At 43.0% G+C, this 20601-nt stretch overlaps 1 pseudogene; it reads right to left on the bottom strand.

Moving 5' to 3' along the window:
• Window positions 1-2563: 2563 nt before the first annotated feature.
• LOC101601645 overlaps window positions 2564-20601 on the bottom strand; it is a 41519-nt pseudogene continuing 23481 nt past the window's right edge.

The raw sequence follows: 20601 nt of genomic DNA on the forward strand, positions 1-20601 counted from the left end.
GCTGAGTGGTAGCATGCACCTGTAAACCCAGCACTGGGGAGACAGAGACAAGGGGATCCCTAGGGTTGCTGGATTGCTAGTCTAGCTGAATCAGCGAGCTCTAGGTTTAGCAGGACACCCTATCTCCACAAAGAAGGTGACAAGCCACTATGGAAGACATCTAATGTTGACCTCTAGCCTACACACACATACATACATAAACACATATACACATATACACTCATACACAGACATACATACACGCACATGCATGGCACACACACATGTGCCCACATATGAACACAAAGACAAAGAGGAAAGACCATTCACAGAGCTACTTTTGTTTTCCTCTTCCAAAACCTAATATGACTGGGAGTGGTGGCACATGCCTTTAATCCCAGCACCTGGGAGGCAAAAGTAGGAGAATTGTTGTGAGTTTTGAGGATACCCTGAGATTACATAGTGAATTCCAGGTCAGCCTGGGCTAGAGAAAGACAAAACTTCATATGATATTTAATGATAATGCCAGCCCTTTTCACAAGGTCTAGAATCAGGAAGCCCTGACATGCACATTCTCACTGGCACAGGGGAACTGGGTGGATCCTCTGTAATCTTTAGAAGAGTCTCAAAATCTGTGGATTTCAACTAAGAGTGGCATTGCCTTTCTGAAGACAATGTCGATGTTGAAGACATGTTTGGTTATCAAGACTACACCAGATGCTGCTGGCTTATAAAAGGTTAGTCATGAGTGATGATAAATACACAAGAAAGCATATCCCACCCTCACAGCGAAGGTTCTTTTAACCTCCACATTCACGACACGGAGACTGAGAACCCAGTCTACAGTTAACCAGGAAGACCCTCCATCCACGAAAGGCTGATCTGATCTCTTTTTATTGGTTTTCTTAAAGGAGGTAGAGCCTTTCTGGTGGAAGTGTGTCACCTAGGATGAGCCTTGAGCTGGCAAAGCCCAGCCACACTTGATGTTCGCTCTCTCCTCTCTTTCTCTCTCTCTCTCCTTCCCTTCTTCCCTGATAATATGACAATGTGATGCCAGTTTCCTGCTTCCTCCATGCCTTCCCTGTCATCACTGCTCTATCCTCTGGAACTGTAAGCCAGAATAAATTCTTCCTTTCCTAAGCTGCTTCTGGTCATGTGTTTTGTCCAACAATGAGAAAGTAATTGATGCTGAGAGTAACAATGATTCAAGATGAGTCCTGACTCCAGCTCCACTGTTGTTACTTGAGACATTGCTCTATTATTTACAGAGATAGTGGAGCTCTGTAATTCTAAAGGAAAAGACTCTAAGTAGGGCTGGGGAGATGGCTCAGTCAGGGAAGCACTTACTGCCTAAGTGTGAGGACCTGACTTTGGATCCCCAACACCCATATAAAATGCCAGGCTTGGCCATGCACACCTGTAATCTCAGTGCTGCAGAGGGAAAGACAAGAAATCCCTGGGGCCTGCTAGTTAGCTAGTCAGACCTAATCAGTGAGCTCTGGATCCAGTGAGAGACCCCCATATCAAAATAATGTGGAGAGCAATTGAAAAAGACGCCCCCTGTTGTCAACCTCTGGCCCTCCACATGGTTGCATACACACACGTACACATAACACATAAGCACACATGCAAAAGATGATTCTAGAAGAACGAGAATATTCTCCAGTCTCCTCATACAGACATTCCATGGGAAATCTGCTATAGTGGCAGGAGATAAAGGACAGTGGTCATAACCTGCTGAAAGGGTTTTCCCTCCACTCCTCTCGGAGGGGAAGTGTCCCAGGATGTGCCAGGCTCAAGCTGGCCTGTCCATCAACATCCAGAGAATCCTCCCTCATGGTGTGACTGACACAGTCCCTGAAAAGAAAGGAATAGGTGGTCCTGAATGGGAATGGAAACCATGAATTTTTTTAACACAGATACTATTTTAATCCTGAAATTGGATTGTCTTTCATATTATTTTTACCAAGAAAAATAAGAGGCTAAATGCTCTTCATAAAAGAGCTGGATTTGGGCCCAGTCTTCCTGCAACAAATTGTTTGGATCCAGTTTCAGCTTGTCATACCACGAAAGACCACATTATAGATTCGCTCCTGTGCTGGTTCTTTCTGGACCACAGGGGCTAGCAGGTAAATGTGGGGGCAGTCTTGGTTAGTGACTTTGAAATACAAATTTGGTCAGATCCCTACATGGTTGTGAAATCCAAAGGGACATGATTAATGAGCAAAACATGATAAATTTTTTAGTTTGTACATGAATCAAAGCACCCAAATGTATGTGTGAACACAAACCATGAACATGCTGCACAGAGCCAATGTTGGAAAACCTGTCAGGAGCCCCAGAGGTTCCATCTGAGCTCTTAAGGAAACACAAAGAAAGGCCATCTGTCAGAGTTGATCTTGAACTTGGGTGTGGAAACATATCAATTGAGGGAAAGAGAACAGCTGAAATCAAGCTGTGATAGCCTGGGTGACCAGGCTGGGAGGGAAGGACATGTGGTTCCTCCCCAGTACAGGGGCAGAGGCACTCGGTTGTCTCCTGCCCCTGCCTGTGCATGGGCTGGCTGGGTGGCTCCTCACCCCTTTCAGTGGTGAAGAGGCTGTTCCTGGTTGAGCCTCTGGAAGAAGCTCTTCCGGACTCATAAGTGCTAATCATGACAGCACACAAGGGCGCAGCCTTGATGATCCTGGGGAGGAAACTTGCAAACAGTCCCCTGGTGCCCAACTCAGCCAGGATTCTCAGCCACTGTAACCAGGTGGAGTCAGGGCGACCTGCCGTTGTATCTTCACATCAAAGGGTAGAGTCAAGGTGGCAGCCACCATTCCTGAGATGCCACAAGCCACAAAGCTGACACACATGGATATCTGGTCATCTGTCCCACACCCATTCTGTCAGCTCATTGCTGAACCAGTACAGAGCTGAGAAGGGCACATCTCAAAGGGTCGTGGGATCCCAGACCCGCCATGGTGAACGCCAACCGCCCTGAGCCACCACAGACCAGACACAGGTGGCTGCCTCTGGGCATGAACATACGTGAAAATTGAAACTTGGTCTGCACAAGCTCCAGGGAGCTGGTCACAGTGCCCAGTCTGGCCAGTGTGCCAGCTACCACAGATGTGCACAGGCCAGAGGTGAGAGCTCAACCACAAAGACAAGCCTGGAGTTGGGAGTAGGAAGTGAAGTAGACGGCAGCAGCTGACACGGTCATCGCCAAGGTGGGTGAAAGGCCACCCCACATGATCCTGGTGCCCTCGTGCCTCACAATCTTCACAAAGGCATCCACAGCGCCAGTGTAGAGGATAGGATCTTAAAGCCAGGTGGTGCAGCAGGTACACTTTGGGAAAGGGTACAGAGGCTCCAGGACACTGTGGTGGTACAGGAGGCATTTCCCTGGGGATTGGACAGAAGAGGGTGATTTGGTGGAGAGACTCCAGAATCTGAAGGAAGGTGTCAACTCAGTGGCCACCTGAAGCCTTCTGAGGCTGCGGGCAGATTTTCACCACTTCCGGGGGTGTCATAAAGAGGGAGGTGACCACAGCCCCAGCTCCCAAAGCCACCATTGAAGGGGGTTAATGCCCCCAGGACCCTGATCAGCCTTCTTGAGTGCAAGTGTGTGTGTGAGTGTGTGTGATTTCACTCCCAAACTGTTATTTAGGGCTCATTATTTTCCTTCCTAGCCCAACTTAAGAGACCAATCATGTGATTTTCCCCTAACCCGTATAAATTACAAGTGTCCTAGTAACTGCCTATCTTTTATTTTGACCCATTAGATCAATCAATGGTTCTCATTCTTGAATGTGTACCACATCTGAGAAAAGACGCAATGCCTCTTTAAAAAATACACATAGTGAGCTGAAGAGATGGCTTAGCTGTTAAGGTGCTTGCTTGGGAAGCCTAAGGACCCAGTTTTGATTCCCTAGTACCTACATAAGCCAGATGCACAAGTGGCGCATGCATCTGGAGCTCATTTGCAGTGACTAGAGACCCTGATGTACTCATTTTCTTGTACTCTCTCTTTTCTCTCTCTCTCTCCCCCTCTTTCTCTAATAAATAAATAAAACAATCTTTAAAAAGTTTATACACACACACACACACACACACACACACTTTCAACTGGAGCCGTCATCTTCCAGTAATTTTCAAAACTGACAAACACAAAGGGAACGAGGAGAGGCACCCGGTACATGTTCTCTGGGGCTTTTAGAAAACATGGAGCTGTTCCATTGGCCATGTGTATGCGAATCTACAAGAAGGGCAATATTGTAGACATCAAGGGAAAGGGTACTGCCCAAAAAGGAACGCCTCATAAATGTCACCATGGGAAGACTGGAGGAGTCTACAATGTCACTCAGCATGCTATTGGCATTGTTTTGAACAAGCAAGTCAAGGGCGAGATTCTTGCCAAGAGAATTAATGTGTGTATCGAGCATATTAAGCACTCTAAGAGCTGAAGCAGCTTCCTGAAATGGGTGAAGGAAAATGACCAGAAGAAGTAGGAGGCCAAAAAGAAGGGAAGCTGGGTGCAGTTGAAGTGGGCGCCCACTCCACCGCGAGAAGCACGCTCTGTGAGGACTAACGGAAAAGAGCCGGAGCTGCTGGAGCCTGTTCCCTATGAATTCGTGGCCTAATAGATAGCGTAAATAAATCAGACCTAGATTGTAAATATATATATGATAATGTTCAAAGACTCCTCACGTGATTCAGATTCAAAAGAATCCTATTATTCAAAGTCACCACTATCCAGATTTCAAGCCACATGCCCCCAAAAGCAACATTAATTGCTGTTGCCACTAAACTATAAGAGTCCCATAGAAAGTCCTAGAAGCTGTCTCCTCCTTGCTTGTAGCGGGACATCATTTTCTAGCTCCCCAAAGCAGACCTTTTCCTCAAATAGCTGTTACATGGAAACCAAGACAGGAAGTGACCCTGACAGAATGGTGCATTCTGGGAGGAAACTTTGCCTCCTTCTGCAAAAGGAAGATAACCTGAATCCTTTGGCTTTACTTTCCCAGCTTCTCATTTAAGCAGCTACTGATGGCTATGAGATATTCTAATATCATGCAACTGCCTGGCTAGCTGTTAGCTGCCAGCAGGCTTGAATTTTCTGCTTTAATAACTGAAACACAGAAATATTAGTTAGGTTTAGACATAAGCCCTACATCAAATGAATCATATAATCACAAAGAAAATCCCCAGCTAAAGTACACAAGCATGTTTTAAACACTTCTATACATCTAGGGTTGCATGATATTCTCCAAGGAGATGTGTATATAAATTATAAACATCTAAAATAATCCAATGTCTTTGGAATACAGAGAATCTCAACTTCAGTGAGTGAGAGATGTGCAAAAATAAATGAGACTTAATTGCATTAGAACACCTGCATAATTGGTCATTTCAATTGCTACTGTGCTTGAAAGCCACAATGTCTGGAACTATTGAAGTGTGTTGTGGGAAACTGGTGGTAGAGCCAGTTTATTTCCAATCCAGCTCCTCGAATATTTCTGCGCATTTTCCCACTTGTTTTAGGGTTCAGCTGGTGGGTAGCTCTATCTCTGTGCTGGATTCCTCCCTCCATGTCACAGTGGTCACTTACAAGGGAGCTGCGCTGAAGGGCGCTGCAGGGTGGTGGGGGTAAGCTGAGGCTTCTACCTGGTGATGACTGGAGGGGCAGGAATGTGGGAAGGCTCCCTAACAGAGGTCTTATGTGAGCAGAATAAACATCTTTGGGGCCAGGGAGAAGGACCAGCAGGCAAAGGGCTTGCTGTGCCAGCATAAGGACCTGACTTCAGATCCCAGCACCTGGGTGAAAATGCCCAGTGTGGCGGTGCATGCTTTTAACCCCAGCCCTGGAGAGGCAGAGACAAGTGGATCCTTAGGGCTTACTGACTAGCTTGTCTACCAAATTTGGTGAGCTCTAGATTTGGGGGGAACCGTTCTTCAAAAACATAAGGGGGAAAGCAACTGAGGAAGAAATTAACATTGACCTGTGTGTACGCCTACATTCACGTACAAAATATGCAGACACACACATGCACACACACACATACGCACTCCAAAGAAAACAAAAGAAAAAATAACTCCATCTCATGGCTCAGGGACTGTGCTTCCTATCTCTTCATGCCACTGAGGACTCTGTAAGCTTTAACACTGGAAACCCAAGATCAAAACTCGGGTAAACTACCTCTGAATAATGCAACAAACGTCATCTTGAAGCTAAGCCTGGATCATTTCTGTAAGAAGAGCAATCTCACTTACATTTGGAGACTTTTTTCCTCAGGGAAAACCTCATTTCCTAGAAAATTTTTTTCAATTTGCATAAAACTCTTAAATAGCATCTAATTGATGGATCTCAATTATCAAGGAATAGAAAATAAGGCTGGTACTTACAAGCTGAGGATTCTTCATATACCCTGAAAATCTTCTTATCATTAAACAAGGTCCGACCTTTGGCTCCAGTGAGGAATTTCACTCATCTGCCCAGAAGATGATTAAAAAGAAACCCAGAATGTAATGAGAGACTTTCTACCACAGCCAGCTCACACAGAGTGGGCTTTAAATAAAGAACGAATTATTCTTGGCTATAGGGAGAGCAGAGGGGGCAGGCAAAGAAGCATTAAATATCTCTGCCTGAAAAGCCTTCATTCTCTGAGCCGCAGCCATCTCCTATGAGCATCCACCCATGTTTCATTTCCTTGTTTCTCTTATCTTTTCATTCCCATAACCCGGGTTCTGTTAGGCTAAGGGCACTGTTTGTCTACACAGCAACATCTGGTACAAGCTCACGGACAGTGACCCATGACTCAGTTCAGCTCAGTAAGCCGTCACTTTGTGCGTGCTGTGTGCCTGCTGTGAGAAGGAAGACGGACACCCAGTTCAGAGTCATTGTCGGGAAGCCAGCACAGGTGCCAGGCAGTCCAGGTCTCCTTTGAAGACTATGCACAGACACAAAGCTACCTGTCTCAGGGCTGGACACCTGGTGTGAGCTAACCCGTGCAAAGTGTCTACAACAGTGACTGGAGGTGCAGTCAGTGAACAAAAGGTTAGCTTTGCTGTAGTTTCTCTAGGAAGTCTCACATCAGAAAAATTAACAAGAACCGTAATTTGTGTGACAACTGCTATGCTGATTAGCATAGGACCTTGGAGTGTGGGGGTACTGGAAGTAATCCCAGTACCTAGGAGACTGAGGTAAAAAGGGTGCCATGAGTTCAAGACCAGCTTGGGCTACAGAGCAAGTTCCAGGTCAGCCTGGGCTAGAGTAAGATCCTGTCTTAAAAGGAAAGAGAGAGAGGCAGAAAGAAAGAAAGAAAGAAAGAAAGAAAGAAAGAAAGAAAGAAAGAGAGAGAGAGAGAGAGAGAGAGAGAGAGAGAGAGAGAGAAAGAAAGCAGGCAGGCAGGGAGGGAGGGAGGGAGGGAGGGAGGGAGGGAGGGAGGGAGGGACGGACGGACGGACGGAGGGAGGGAGGAAAGGAAGGAAGGAAGGAAGGAAGGAAGGAAGGAAGGAAGGAAGGAAGGAAGGAAGGAAGGAAGGAAGGGGAGGGAAAGAAAAAGGGAGGAAGGAAGGAAGAAAAAGGAAAGGGAAGTGAAGGGGAGGGGAGGGGAGGGACTGAGGAGATGCCTCTGTTGGTGGAGTGCCTATGGAGCCAGTGTGAGTTCGGATCCATAGCACCTCTGTAAGTTACCTAAGTGCCAGACAAACATTGTAGCCCACCTGTAATCCCAGAACTCAGGAGGTGGAGACTGAACAAATTGGCTAGTTACACTGAGAGACCATGACTCAGTAAAATGGGAAGTGATCAGAAAAGACACCCATGTCAACCTCAGCAACACATCACATGCCCCCCACACACGAACACACACACACCACACACATACACACACGAACACCCACACCACCTCCACACCACATACATACATGCATGAACATACATACCACTACCATACACACACACACACCCCAAAAAAGTAAATTAAATACCATTTTTAAAGAATGCTAAATCCATGATGTATTGAAATATCACAGTAAATCCAATGAATCTACACAATATTCTTTTCTGTAATAAATGTAAGCTCACTCTTGGTTTTAATATAAAGCAAAACCTAACCACCATTGAATACTGACTATAAATTTCCATTTCTTCTTTAAACATAGGACTTTTCCTGCAGCTCAGTTCTTACCCAAAGCTGAAGCTTAGGTTCATACTGAGATGAAATAGGAGGCATTTTCATTCCAAGTTCACTCAAGTATACAATGTCTTCAGGCCTGTCCGAGTTCTAACACTATGGTTCGGTGTAGGGGAGGTGGGTATGTGGCTGGTAGGGATCAATACTGGTCACACCACTAGTGGCCCTCAAGCCTTAGACAGGCTACTGAACCTTGTGATGAATCCACTTTCTCCTAGTTAAGACAGGAACCATAATAGAACTTACATCTCGGTGGGCACAGGGATTAAGTATGTCAGCACATAGACAACAGTAGTGTTGAGCATCATGGGAGCCACCTGTAAATACTGATGATCTTGGCTACATCTCCCTTTGATAGTTTTTATTGGACATTAACTTGACAGGACCTAGAATCACCTGAGAGAGATCATGTAGGTTAGGTTAGCCCTCTGGGTGTGTCTGTGAGGGACTGTTGTGATGAAGTTAATTGAGGAGGGCAGAACCACCTTAACTGTGGGCGGCACCAATCCATGGGCTGGGTCCTGGAGTGTGTAAGAGGAGAGAGCTGGCTGAGCAGCACCATTCGTCCCTCTTCTTCCTCACTGTGGGCTGAACGTGAGCAGCTCTGCCTCAAGTTCCTGCCACCCCAGCCTCCCCACCCTGAGGGGCTCTAACCTGGAACTGTGAGCTGAGCTAAGCCCTTCCTCCCTAACACTGATTGTGATCAGCTGTTTGTTCCCAGCAATGAGAAGGTCACTGATAGCCTCCCACAGAAGAGGAAGTCAACCCTTTGCTGAGTCTCAGGAGCTACAACTGCCATGTAACACAGTACAAGTGATAACTTCTGATGCCTGCACGCCTATAAAAGCTTCACCACCACGAGGTGTTTCCTTTGTAATTCCCGCCACAAGCCACGTCCTTCCCCTCTCCTCCCTTGTACAACCACCCAGTCATTAGAGAGCACTTTGCATTTCACAGAATCACACGAAAATGGAATTATTGATTATATACCCCTTTTGATAAGACTGGCTGACAAGTGAACCCAGCAACCTTCCCACCCCCTCCCCTCCCCCTGCCTCAGCACTGGGGCTTCAGGCTTAGCAGGCATGCCCTGGGGGTCTGACTCAGGTCTTCATGCTTGTGCATGAAGCCATAGCCCCAGCCCCCAATTAGTGCATGTGTGTGCCTGTCTGCATGCGTGTGTGCATGCGTGTGTGCATGTGTGGAAGAGTACTGGTACACAGCCGGCACAAGCATGTGGAAGCCAGAAAATATAACCACAGGCGTCATCGTCAGGAACAGAGCCCTCTCCTTCAAGTCAGGGTCTCTCATCGGCCGGCGATGCTCCACTTAGCCTACGCTAGCTGGCCAGTAAGCCCTAGAGATCCACCTGTCTCCACTTCCCTGGCACTTGGATTACAAGCATGTGCCACCATGCCAGCTTTTCTGCCCTCAATTCTGAGGCTCAAACTCAAGTCCTCAAGCTTGCAAGGCGAGCACTTGACCTGCCCAGCCATGCCCAGCTCCTGCACCCATTCTTGATCTGTCTCCTCTCGCTTGGCACAACTATTTTGAAATGCATCTGTGCTGTGGCATCTGTTACTGGTTCATTTCTTGTCACTGATGAGTAATGTTTCATTATGTAGAGCAGAGACTGGTGTTTGCCCATTTATCCGTTGACAGACATTGGGGAGATTCCCAGTTGGATACTATTATTTAAAAAAAGCTACTATAAACACTCATGAGCAAATCTTCCTATGAACCCAAGACTTCATTTCATTTTGGAAAATGAAAAGTAGCTGAGTCACGCGGTCCACATGTATTTCACTTAAAAAAAATCTCCCAAACTGTTTTTAAAAGGTTGTGCCATCTTACACTCCTTCCAATAAGTGCATGGAAAGTTCAATTTCTCCACATCTTAAATAAATTTTAGTTAGTCCATCTCTTATTAACCTTTGTCCATGCTAATAAGTGTGCAGTGGTGATGTGACAAGGTTTCATGTGCATTTTCTTCTTGAGTGACAATGCTGAATGCCTTTCCACTGGTGAGCTGTCCAAATATATCCTCTGTGGTGGAGTCGCCTCTCACATAGTACGCACATTCTGCGGTTAGGTTGTTCAACTGCCTCACCATGAGTTTCCAGGGTTCTCCATTTCACCTGAGCATAAGCTCTTTACCAGATCAGTAACTTCAGATATTTCCTTCCACTTTATCACTTACTGTTGTATCCTCTTAATGGCATTTTTTTTTTTTACAATTACAACCAGAAAATAGTTTTACTAAGGTTGATGTGTTTAGATTGATGGATTCTCACCTTTATGTCCCCTGTTCTGTTATTGCCTTTATTCAGAGTAATTCTATAGCTGTAGTTTCCCAACCATCCTTGATTTCGCACACTGCTCTTGACACAGGCAAAGCATATCCGCTCAGCTGCATTCTCTGTTTCTGCTCGACACCATCTTTCCTGTAGCAACAATACCTGCAAGGGTACATCTTCATACCCACTTTGAACTCCATTTATGATAGCTGCCATGGGTTCCATTGGCCAAAGGCTTCCTGGGAGAAGAAGCCACTGAGAAGACATTTGGAGGGTTGTAGCACCCTGGAGAAAAGCACAGGAAACACGCAAGAATGCTCAGTGTGGGTAGAGAGCACCCACCATGGAATAAATACTCTTGGAGGCGTGGTTCTAACCCCATACCGGGTTATGTAAGTACAAAGAAATACCTCCCGTTGAGTGCTTAGGAGGTTAGGAGGAAATACAACTATGTGAAAGACCAAGGGTATTTAAAGTCAGTGTGATACAATGGTCTCACGACAGAGTGTGAAATCCTTCCAGGACAATGCACAGCCACTGACACTCTCCAGTGTTTTCACGCAGCCCCAACACGCCTTTCCCATCAAATGTTTGTTAACCTAACAGAATCTTTCAAAATGAACTTTTTCACTTTCATAATGTTCGACTTCTGAATTTGATTTCATGGATCAGGGATCTTCTTTAGCATTTAAGAAATCTTTGCCCAAATCAGGTCTTAAAGAATATTTCCTGTTCTTCCCTAGAAAATCTATAGATGTAGGTTTTACACGTAAGTCTATGATCCTTTTGGAGTTCATTTCTGTATGTGGGGAGAGGTAGTGTCCAAAATTCACTTGCTTACATTAAGATCATCAGTTGCTCATATATGTTTGGGTCCATTTCTGGACATTGTGCCATTGATACCTTTGTCCATATTGATGTCACTGTCACATTATGTTGATTATTACCAGCCTGAAATGACCTCAGAATCAAATACACTTAGCCTGTGAGTTTTGGTCTTTTTCACAGTGGAGTCAGCTCTTCAGGGTCCTGAGTGAGCATTTCTGTGAGGCTCTCAGCATAAGTGTCAGCATCATCCTGTTGTTTGTTCTCAGACCCTTGCTGCTTGTGACTGAGACTGGAGTGGGCGTATAGGCAGATCTTGGACAGTTCACATCTCAACAGAAGTCAGTCTCCCAACCTGGGGAAATACCATGACTCACTGAATATTTAGAGCATCTGTAATTTCTCTTGGAAATGTAATTTTTGCCAGGCATGGTGGTGCACGCCTTTAATCCCAGCACTCGGGAGACAGAGTTAGAAGGATCATCACGAGTTCAAGGCCACCCTGAGACTACAGAGTGAATTCCAGGTCAACCTGGGCTAGAGTGAGGCCCTACCTTGAAAAAACAAAAGAAAAAAGAAATGTTATATTCATATTTAAGTCTTTATTAACACAGTTTCAACTCATAAGTCAGTCATATTTTTTATCAAATTTATCCTCTACATATTTTATATTTTTGAATTAACTAATTATCTTTTAATTGGGAACTTTAATACATGAGCATTTACAAATTGGTCATCGTCCCACCAGGTTATCATCTTCCATCTCTTCTTCCTCACCCTCAATATCCTGAGGGTCTTCTTCAGTGGAGAATATTGGTGGTCACTGTGAGGTCATAAATACACAAGTCAGTCTGGGGGGTGGGGGCAGTGTTCCAAGAACACATTCTGTCACTATATATTCTTTCTGCCCTCCTCTCCAGAATGTGCTCTGAGCCTTGTGGGGACATGTCAGAAATCTGTCGGTGTTGAGCTCTCAGCAGCCTTTAATTTTTCTGCTTTGATGAGTTTTTATATTTTTATATGTTCCTATTTAGTTATTATTTATTAGAGGGAGAGGAAAGTAGGCATGCCAAGGCCTCTAGCCACTGCAAACAATCTCCAGGTTCATGCACTGCAAGGTACATCTGGCTTACATGGTTTCTGGGGAATTGAACCTAGATCCCTAGGCTTTGCAGGCAAGTACCTTAACCACTAAGGTATCTGATGATTTTTGAGTCACCTCAGTGTCTACCACCATCTCCCTGGAGAAAGTTCTCGGGCTAGCAGTGAGAGCAGTGCTCATATTTAATCCAATGCTAGGCACTTGTTATTCTGGGGGAACTTGAGTCTGTTGTGCTCCATATTTTATATTGATGATATCACTGCAAGACACACTTTTTAATGCAATTTCTTTTTCTTTTGAGGTAAGCCCAATGAGCTGGCCTTTTTCTTTTTTTTTTTATGAGAGAGAGAAAAATGGCACATCAGGGCCTCCAGCCACTGTAATCAAACTCCAGACACGTGCACCAACTCAAGTGCATGTGCAACCTTGCATGTGCATCACCTTGTGTGCCTGGCTTACGTGAACTCTGAGGAGTCAAACATAGGCCCTTAGGCTTTGCAGGCAAATGCCTTAACCATTAAGCCATCTCTCCAGCCCCCAGTGAAATTTCTAATTGTATATAACCAACTGATTTTGTCTATTGGACTCATCTGAAAATGTGATAACCTGATTCACTGATTCTAAGAGTCTTTTTGTACATTTTGTGAGATTCTACATAAACAATCCTGCTACCTACAAAGACTTTTGCTTCTTTTCCATTCTAGATATTTTTTGTTTATTTTTCTTGCATTATTCTATGGGCTAGAAGTGCTAGAAGAATGTTGAATAAAAGTGTGATGAGAGCGCCATCTTTTTATAGTTTCTAATCTGAGGAAAAAATGTTCATTCTTTCACCAAATATGATATCAGTTACAGGGGACTTTGTAGACCTTCTAAATCAGGCTAAGGAAGTTCCTTTGGTTCTCAGTTTGCTGAGAGAAGTAACAATTGAATGCTCAGTACCAGATGAGACATCCCTATCACAGCTTCCAAGGCTCAGGGAAGGCTGAAGAAGAGGAAGCAGAAAGACTGAGAGCCGCCGGGTGAGGAAGAGTGCTGCAGAGCCCTGTCTTCTGGACATGAAGTGGCCATTGCATTTATAACCTCATAGTGGCTTTTGTTGCCTGCACAATATTGAGCCCATTAACAACTTTTCATGGGTGGTGGGTGAGAGGAAAAATAAAATAGAAAAGATACCAAAAGAGAAGGGGAACTAGTTGGAAAGAAAAGGGGATCCTGTGGAAGGAGGATGTGGGAGGGAGGACAAAAGACAAAGGAATGGACCCGCATGAAAACTGTGAAGAAAAAGGTCTGAAGGGAAGCTGGAGAGATGGCTTAGTGGTTAAGGCATGCCTGCAAAGTCCAACAACCTAGGAGTCTCAATTTGATTCTCCAGTACCCATGTAAAGCTGGATGCACAAAGTGGCACATACATCTGGAGTTTGCTTGCAGTGCCTAGAGGCCCTAGTGTGCTCATTCTCTCCCTCTCTCTCTCTCTCTCTCTCTCTCTCTCTCTCTCTCTCTTTCTCGATCTCTCGATCTCTCTCTCTGTGTATGTCTCTTGCACATGCGAGTGCATTTGCAAATAAATAGATAAAAATATTTTAAACAGTTTTAAAAGAAAAACATTAGATTTTAGGTTTGGTGGCTTGCTCTGTATTTACTGAAATGATCATATATTCTTTTTTACTTTAAGGTGAATTACACTGATCAAGATTCTTTGTTTCTTTGGTATTTGTTATGTTGTTGCTCTTTTGTTTGTGGTAGTGATGATTCAGCCCAGGGTCTTTCACAAGCGAGGCCAGAACCCCATCACTGAGCTATATCCCTAACCTACATTAAGTTTAAAGGCTAAGAGCTTTCCACTCTAAGAGTTACTCCCAATTGATCATGTGTTTGTGTGTGTTGTGTGTTTGTGTGTGTGTCAATTGGATTCTATTGAGTAGGATTTGTTTAGAACTTTTATTCTTTCAATACTCAGAATTGAACCAAGAGCCTCACACATGCTCAGCAACTGGTCCATCTCCAGCAACATCTCAGCTAGGATTTTTGCATATACATGTGTGAAGAATTTTGGCTCATCATTTTATATTCTTATAATATCTTGGTTAGCTTTTTTTTACATCAGATATAATGTTAGCCTTGGAAAATAAGTTAGGGCATAGTAATCCTTTTTCAATTTTCTGGAAGATTTTATGTAAAATTGATATCATTACCTCTGTAATCAGTACATTTCACCAATGAAGCCATCTGGGACAGACATTTTCTTTTAGGGAATATTTTTAACTAGAAATCACATTTTTTAATACACATAGAGATGTACAGGTCATATGTGTTCTTCTAAGTAAACTTTGGTAGTTCATGTTTCCATGAAAATTGACCATCCCATCTAAGTTATTGAGTTATTTGCGCAACATTTTTTATAATACCCCTTACTATAATTTTAAAATCCACATTCTCTGGCTGTAGAGATTGCTGTAGTGGTTAAGGTGCTTCTCTGCAAAGCCAGAGGACCTCAGTTTGATTTCCCAGGACCCACATAAGCCAGATGCACAAAGTGGCGCATGCATCTGGAGTCCATTTGTAGTAGCTGGAGTGCCCATTTTCTCTCTCTCTCTCTCTCTCTCTTTCTCTCTCTCTCTCTCTCTTTATCATAAATTTTTAAAAAAAAAACTTTTTAAAAATCTTTTTAAGAAATCCACATTCTCTATCACAATGTCACTGCTCATACATACCTGTATAGCTAATTTGTGTCTTTTCTATTTATACCCTAATCAGTCTCACTGCACATGCATCTGTGTTTTTCATATTTTAATCTTTTCAAAGAAATGTTCTTTTTATTTTATTTTCTTTAATTTGTGTGGGGGGTATAGTATTGTGGTGTATAATGTGTGTGGCACATGCACATGTGTGTAAATGTACACATAGACACGTGGAGGCCACAAAAGTTTACCAGGTGTCTCCCTCTGTCACCTTGTTTTTCTGAGGCAGTATTTCTCACTGATAAACGGGGAGCTGGCCAACCTTTCTATCAGAATGGCTGACCAGTAAGGCCCAGCAGTCCTCCTGAATCCGATGCCCACCTCAGGCCTGGGTTCAGGTCCCCACACCTGCACAGCATGCACTCTTGCCCACTGCACAATCTCATTGGGCCCCTCATTTCACTGATTTTTCTATTTCTTTTCTACTTTCTGCCTTGTTGATTTTTATTCTAATCTCTATTATTTCCTTTTTCTGCTTGCTTGATGTTTAATTTCTTCTTGGTCTGGTCTCTTCAAGGTGAAAACTGTTCAATTTAATCTTTCTTTTAACCTTTTAGACCTTTCTTCGCTTCTAATATAGTCATTTAGTGTTGCGAATTTCACCTGAAGTATTGTTTAATGGCATAGCATAAATTTATCATGCTGTGTTTTCATTTTTATTCAGTTCAAAATCACTTCCAGTTTATATTTATTATCTTCTCTGACCCTCAGTTGTTTAAAAGTTTTTTTTTTTTTTTTTGGTTTGGAATTTTGCCAGAACCCTTTCTTCTACTTAAATGAACCCCACACTTGGAATGATGTAAATCTTTTCAAACTTATTGAGACATTGCTCACTATGTCTTCTACCATGGCTCAATGGAACGTTTTACTAAATTCACTTAGGTCAAGTTGCTTACTAGTGTTGTTCTTCCATTTACTTCCTCACTAACTTTGTGGTCTACTTATCCTAATAATTATTTTAGTAGAAGTTTATTTGATACATTTAACCTTTTGCTTCATGTATCTTTGAAGCTCTCTTACTAATGCATAAATGTTTAGAATTGTGATCTCCTCTTTGAGAACCAACCCCTTTATCACTATGATATCATGTCATCCTTAGAAATATTTTGGGGGCTGAGATCTGGTTTCCCAACATGAGTGTAGCTATTCCAACTCTCTCTGGACCAACATAGTATAGATTCACTATGTCATATGTCACTGTGAACACTGAATTAACTGATATTGAGTTGTTGTTTCTGAAAGCAATATATACATACATGTTTCATATAAATTATAATTTCCATATAAAACAATGATCTGATAACTTTTATCTGTTCTATTTTGGAAACTAAGAGACACCTGCCTGAGGGTGCCCCACTAACAGGTGTTAGTGCTAAAGTTCAAATTCCACTACTGGCTCAAGGTACTGTGTATGCTTCCCCCTTCCTCCCCACAGGTAGTCATCTCTGAAACAAACCCACAAGGTATTTCCAAATTGGTAGTCATCTCTGAAACAAACCCACAAGGTATTTCCAAATTGGACTCCTCGTGGTACTGTAAGCTTCAGAGGACTCAAATGGCCACAAAAGGACCAACGGTATTGCCTGCAATGTTAAAATCTCATGGTGCTGAGTAGATTCACTAGCAAACAAAGGAGCCTTGGATAATGAGGACAGTATGTCTCTCTCCATCCTTGTTTGTATTTTTGTTGTTGTTGTTTAGAATGCATTCTCTATGCAGAATGTGTCAGGTATGGGTTTGTCCTGTGGTCTGGTAATCCCTGTATTCTGATTGGGATACTTAAACCAGTAGCACTTAATGTGATTACTGACAGCATTAGACTCAAGTACTATTATGCTGTTTGCTTTCTAGTAGTCCCATCTGCCCTTTGTTTCTTTTCCCACTTTTTTGGAGTTATTTTGGAGTAATTCAATATTTCATGCCATTTATTTTGTGCCCTTTCTTGCTTTATTCGCTATGATTCTTTGTTTTGTTATTTTAGTGTTTGCTTTAGAACTTACAACATGCAGCCTTCTCACCATCCACACTTTGGAAACAGTACACCACGCTATGTGTCATTTAAGAGTTTTACAAAGGTCTCATTCCATTTCTCCCCCAACACCATAGCCATGGTGTTGTTGTTTTACATTTAATTATGCACGTATTATAGAATCTGCATTGCATTGTTACTATCTTTATTTAAATACTCCACTCTCTTTTCAAAGATCATTTAAATTTAACACATTTAAATAGTAAGAAAAATCTTACATATTCATTCGTGTGGCTTCCTTTCGGTGCCTATTCTTTTTGGATACGTCCATATTTCCATCTGCTATTATTCTCCTTCTGACTCAAGAATTTCCTTTAGGATTTCTTGTACACTGCTGGGAACAAATTCAGCTTTTGTAGGTCTGTAAAAGTCTTTATTTTGCCCTTATTCTTTTTCTGATAGATATTTTTCTCGAGGTCTGGAATCCTAGATTGACCGTCTCCCTCTTCAGGACTTTAATACGACTTCTGTCCCATCCTCCACCTGTTTCATCACCTCAGATATCTGCGGTCATCGTTTTCATTTGTTCCTTTAGATGTGATGTTCAGTTTTCTCAGGATACTTTGAGAGTTTGTTTTTAGACACTGGTTTCCAGAAATTCAAGCGTGATAGGTCTTGGTACAATTTTCCTCATGTTTGTTAATATTTGTGGGTTATCTTACCTATAGTTTTGATCCATTTCCAGCCAGCATTACCACTAGTAGTTTTCAACCCACTTTTGCCACTTTTGGGGACTCTCATTACTGAATATGACACAGCATATTGGGCCGCACTAAGTTACCGTACAGTTCATTCCTTGCAACTTTATTTCTCCTCTCAATAGGAATAATTTCTGTGTCCAGGTTCACATATTTCACCTAACAGACATTTATAGAAGTCATATTTGGCCCTTTTTATAGTTGATGCCTCTATTTGACATTTTTGAAATATATACATTACACTTATCATAACTGTATAACATGCTTTTTCTGCTAATTCTGACATACATCATTTCGAGGTGAGCCCTGATTGATTCCATTTCCTTCTGGGCCATAGCTCCCTGCTTCTTTGCTTGCCTGGTCATAGTTTACTAGGTGAAAATTTTCTAAACTTTGCACTCTAAAATGTTCTATATTCTTCATATTTTCAGGTATTTTTTGATCTTTGTCCCGGAGCACTGATAACTATATACAAGCACTTTGATCTTTTTAGAACTGACTACTTACATTTGCTAGATGAGACCAGAGGAGTTGACAGTACTCTTCCCAGTGTCCACTGGATCTTGAGGGCTTCCAGGGTTACTGGCGAGAGTCTGCAATGACCCTGGCCCTATCAAGTGCTGGACACTGCTGTCTTTCGTTTATTGTGGTAGTTCTTTCTCTGGCCTTGGCAGTTTTATTACTTTATGTAACAATCGGTTTTCAGCTGAATCTGTGGGTGGTCATCTGAAGACCTCCGTGGTTTCCTTTCAGAGCCTGCCCCATTGTTTGTATCTTAAATATCCCCCAGAGTCCATGTGCTAAAGGCTTGGTCATGAGGAGAGTGTTACTAGAAGATGTCTGCACATTGAAGAGGCAGGACCTCACGGGGTGCTGTAGTCATCGGGAGCAAGCCCTCTCCAAGGAGGTGTGGGGCCTGGCCACTTCTTGGCGCTCATTTATCTCCTGGCCATGACATGAGTGCTCCTGTCCAGGCTTTCTCTGTCATGACATGCTATCTTGCAATGGGCCCAAAACGACAGGGCCAATCAATCACATGCTAAAACTCCCAAATTATGACATAAAATGAATACTGTCTCTTTAGAAATGCATTGTATTAGAGGCTTTGCTGTAGTGACAGAAATCTGACCAACACAGCTCCCCTACCTACTACACAAGTACATACACACACAAGTACACACACACTACACAAGTACACACACACACACACACACACACACATGCAAAGATAGGAAACCTTTGGTTTACATATTTTGTCTCTTTTTAACTGTTTCAGGTGGAAAGTGTTAATCTTTCATCTTGGTTAGAAATGGAGGACCATATCTCAATTTTCTCCTGTTCTAATTTAATTTCTGAGTAGGACCATTTATTTTTATCCCATCAGCTGAAGTCTGTGCTTTGGCCACTCACTTCTAGCACCTTCCATTACTCGATATTCAACTCACACAGGTAGTTTTGCTGTAGTTCTATTATGGCTGTTATGCCTATTAATACAATCAGGGATACTGGACACTACACTGGCTAAATATATTGGGGTTTTTTTTTCTACTATAAACTGAAATGTTAAAAGCTACCTCAGAGCCTGGCGTGGTGACACACGCCTTTAATCCCAGCACTCAGGAGGCAGAGGTAGGAGGATCGTTGTGAGTTCAAGGCCACCCTGAGACTCCATAGTAAGTTCCAGGTCAGCCTGGGCTACAGTGAGATCTTACCTCAAAAAAAAAATAAAAAGCTTCCTCAGGTGATTATTGTAAAGATGAGAGTCCATTGCAGGTAAACAAACTTCTCTGGGGCCTAACAAATAATGGGAACGCATCAACGGGTGAGTGTCCTTTCTGGTCACCACACCTCCTGTTCTAGCATTTTCTTCCTCCTCTTTCCCCACCTTCCTTCCTCTGGGTCTGTTCAGCCATAATATTTCTTGACTATGGGTCATGATGTCATCACACTTTAAGTTAAGTCTTGGGCTGCGTGATGACTGCGTCATGCCATCAGAAGCCTGTGGACTGAAAATGAGTCCCAGCTACCTGAACTGTCAGGGTGTGGGGATGTTTTCTGCAGGAGTCACCAACAAGCTATCTGTTAAAAGTTTCAGAATTTCTTAGAAAAGCCTCTGCCACTTACTTTTAAGAAACTTAGTCTTCCTAACATCTAACATTTAAACAGATGTGTGAAGTTCCCACCAAATACCATTTAGGAACACGACCAAAAAGGGACACCAGCTGCAATGTTTATAAGAAGACCTTTGGATACAGAGAATATCAAAGTGGTGGAAACAGGTCAACTTAGTACTTCTAGCTCCATCACAGAACAGAGTCACGTCCTCAGCAAGAAACACCCAGGGTGTTCTTTCTGGGGTTTTCTTCAGCCCTGCAAGAAACGGTTTCATTGAACCTAGAAGTCTTTTGCCACAGAACTGAAGTGATTGTTCATCTCAGCCAAAACTGTATCCCAAGCTCAGGTCTATCCTCAAATAGCATCACTACTTTGAGTGACTATTCAACTGTCTGAGGATTCTCTGATAAATACAGAAGTTATAGAGAGAATCTTCTTGCTTAAATGGAGTTAAGATGAAATTGGTATGGAATAATGTATATAAAGTGTCCCTGTATCCACTACATGCCCAGTTAATGATTGGTAATATCACTACTATCATCATCATCACCATCATTATCATCATCATCACCATCATCATCACCTGTGTCGTGGTCAGTTTCCACATTGCTGGGATGAACATCCAAACCAGA

This window comes from Jaculus jaculus, chromosome 8 (genome assembly GCF_020740685.1).
Source record: "Jaculus jaculus isolate mJacJac1 chromosome 8, mJacJac1.mat.Y.cur, whole genome shotgun sequence".
Lineage (NCBI taxonomy): Eukaryota > Metazoa > Chordata > Mammalia > Rodentia > Dipodidae > Jaculus > Jaculus jaculus.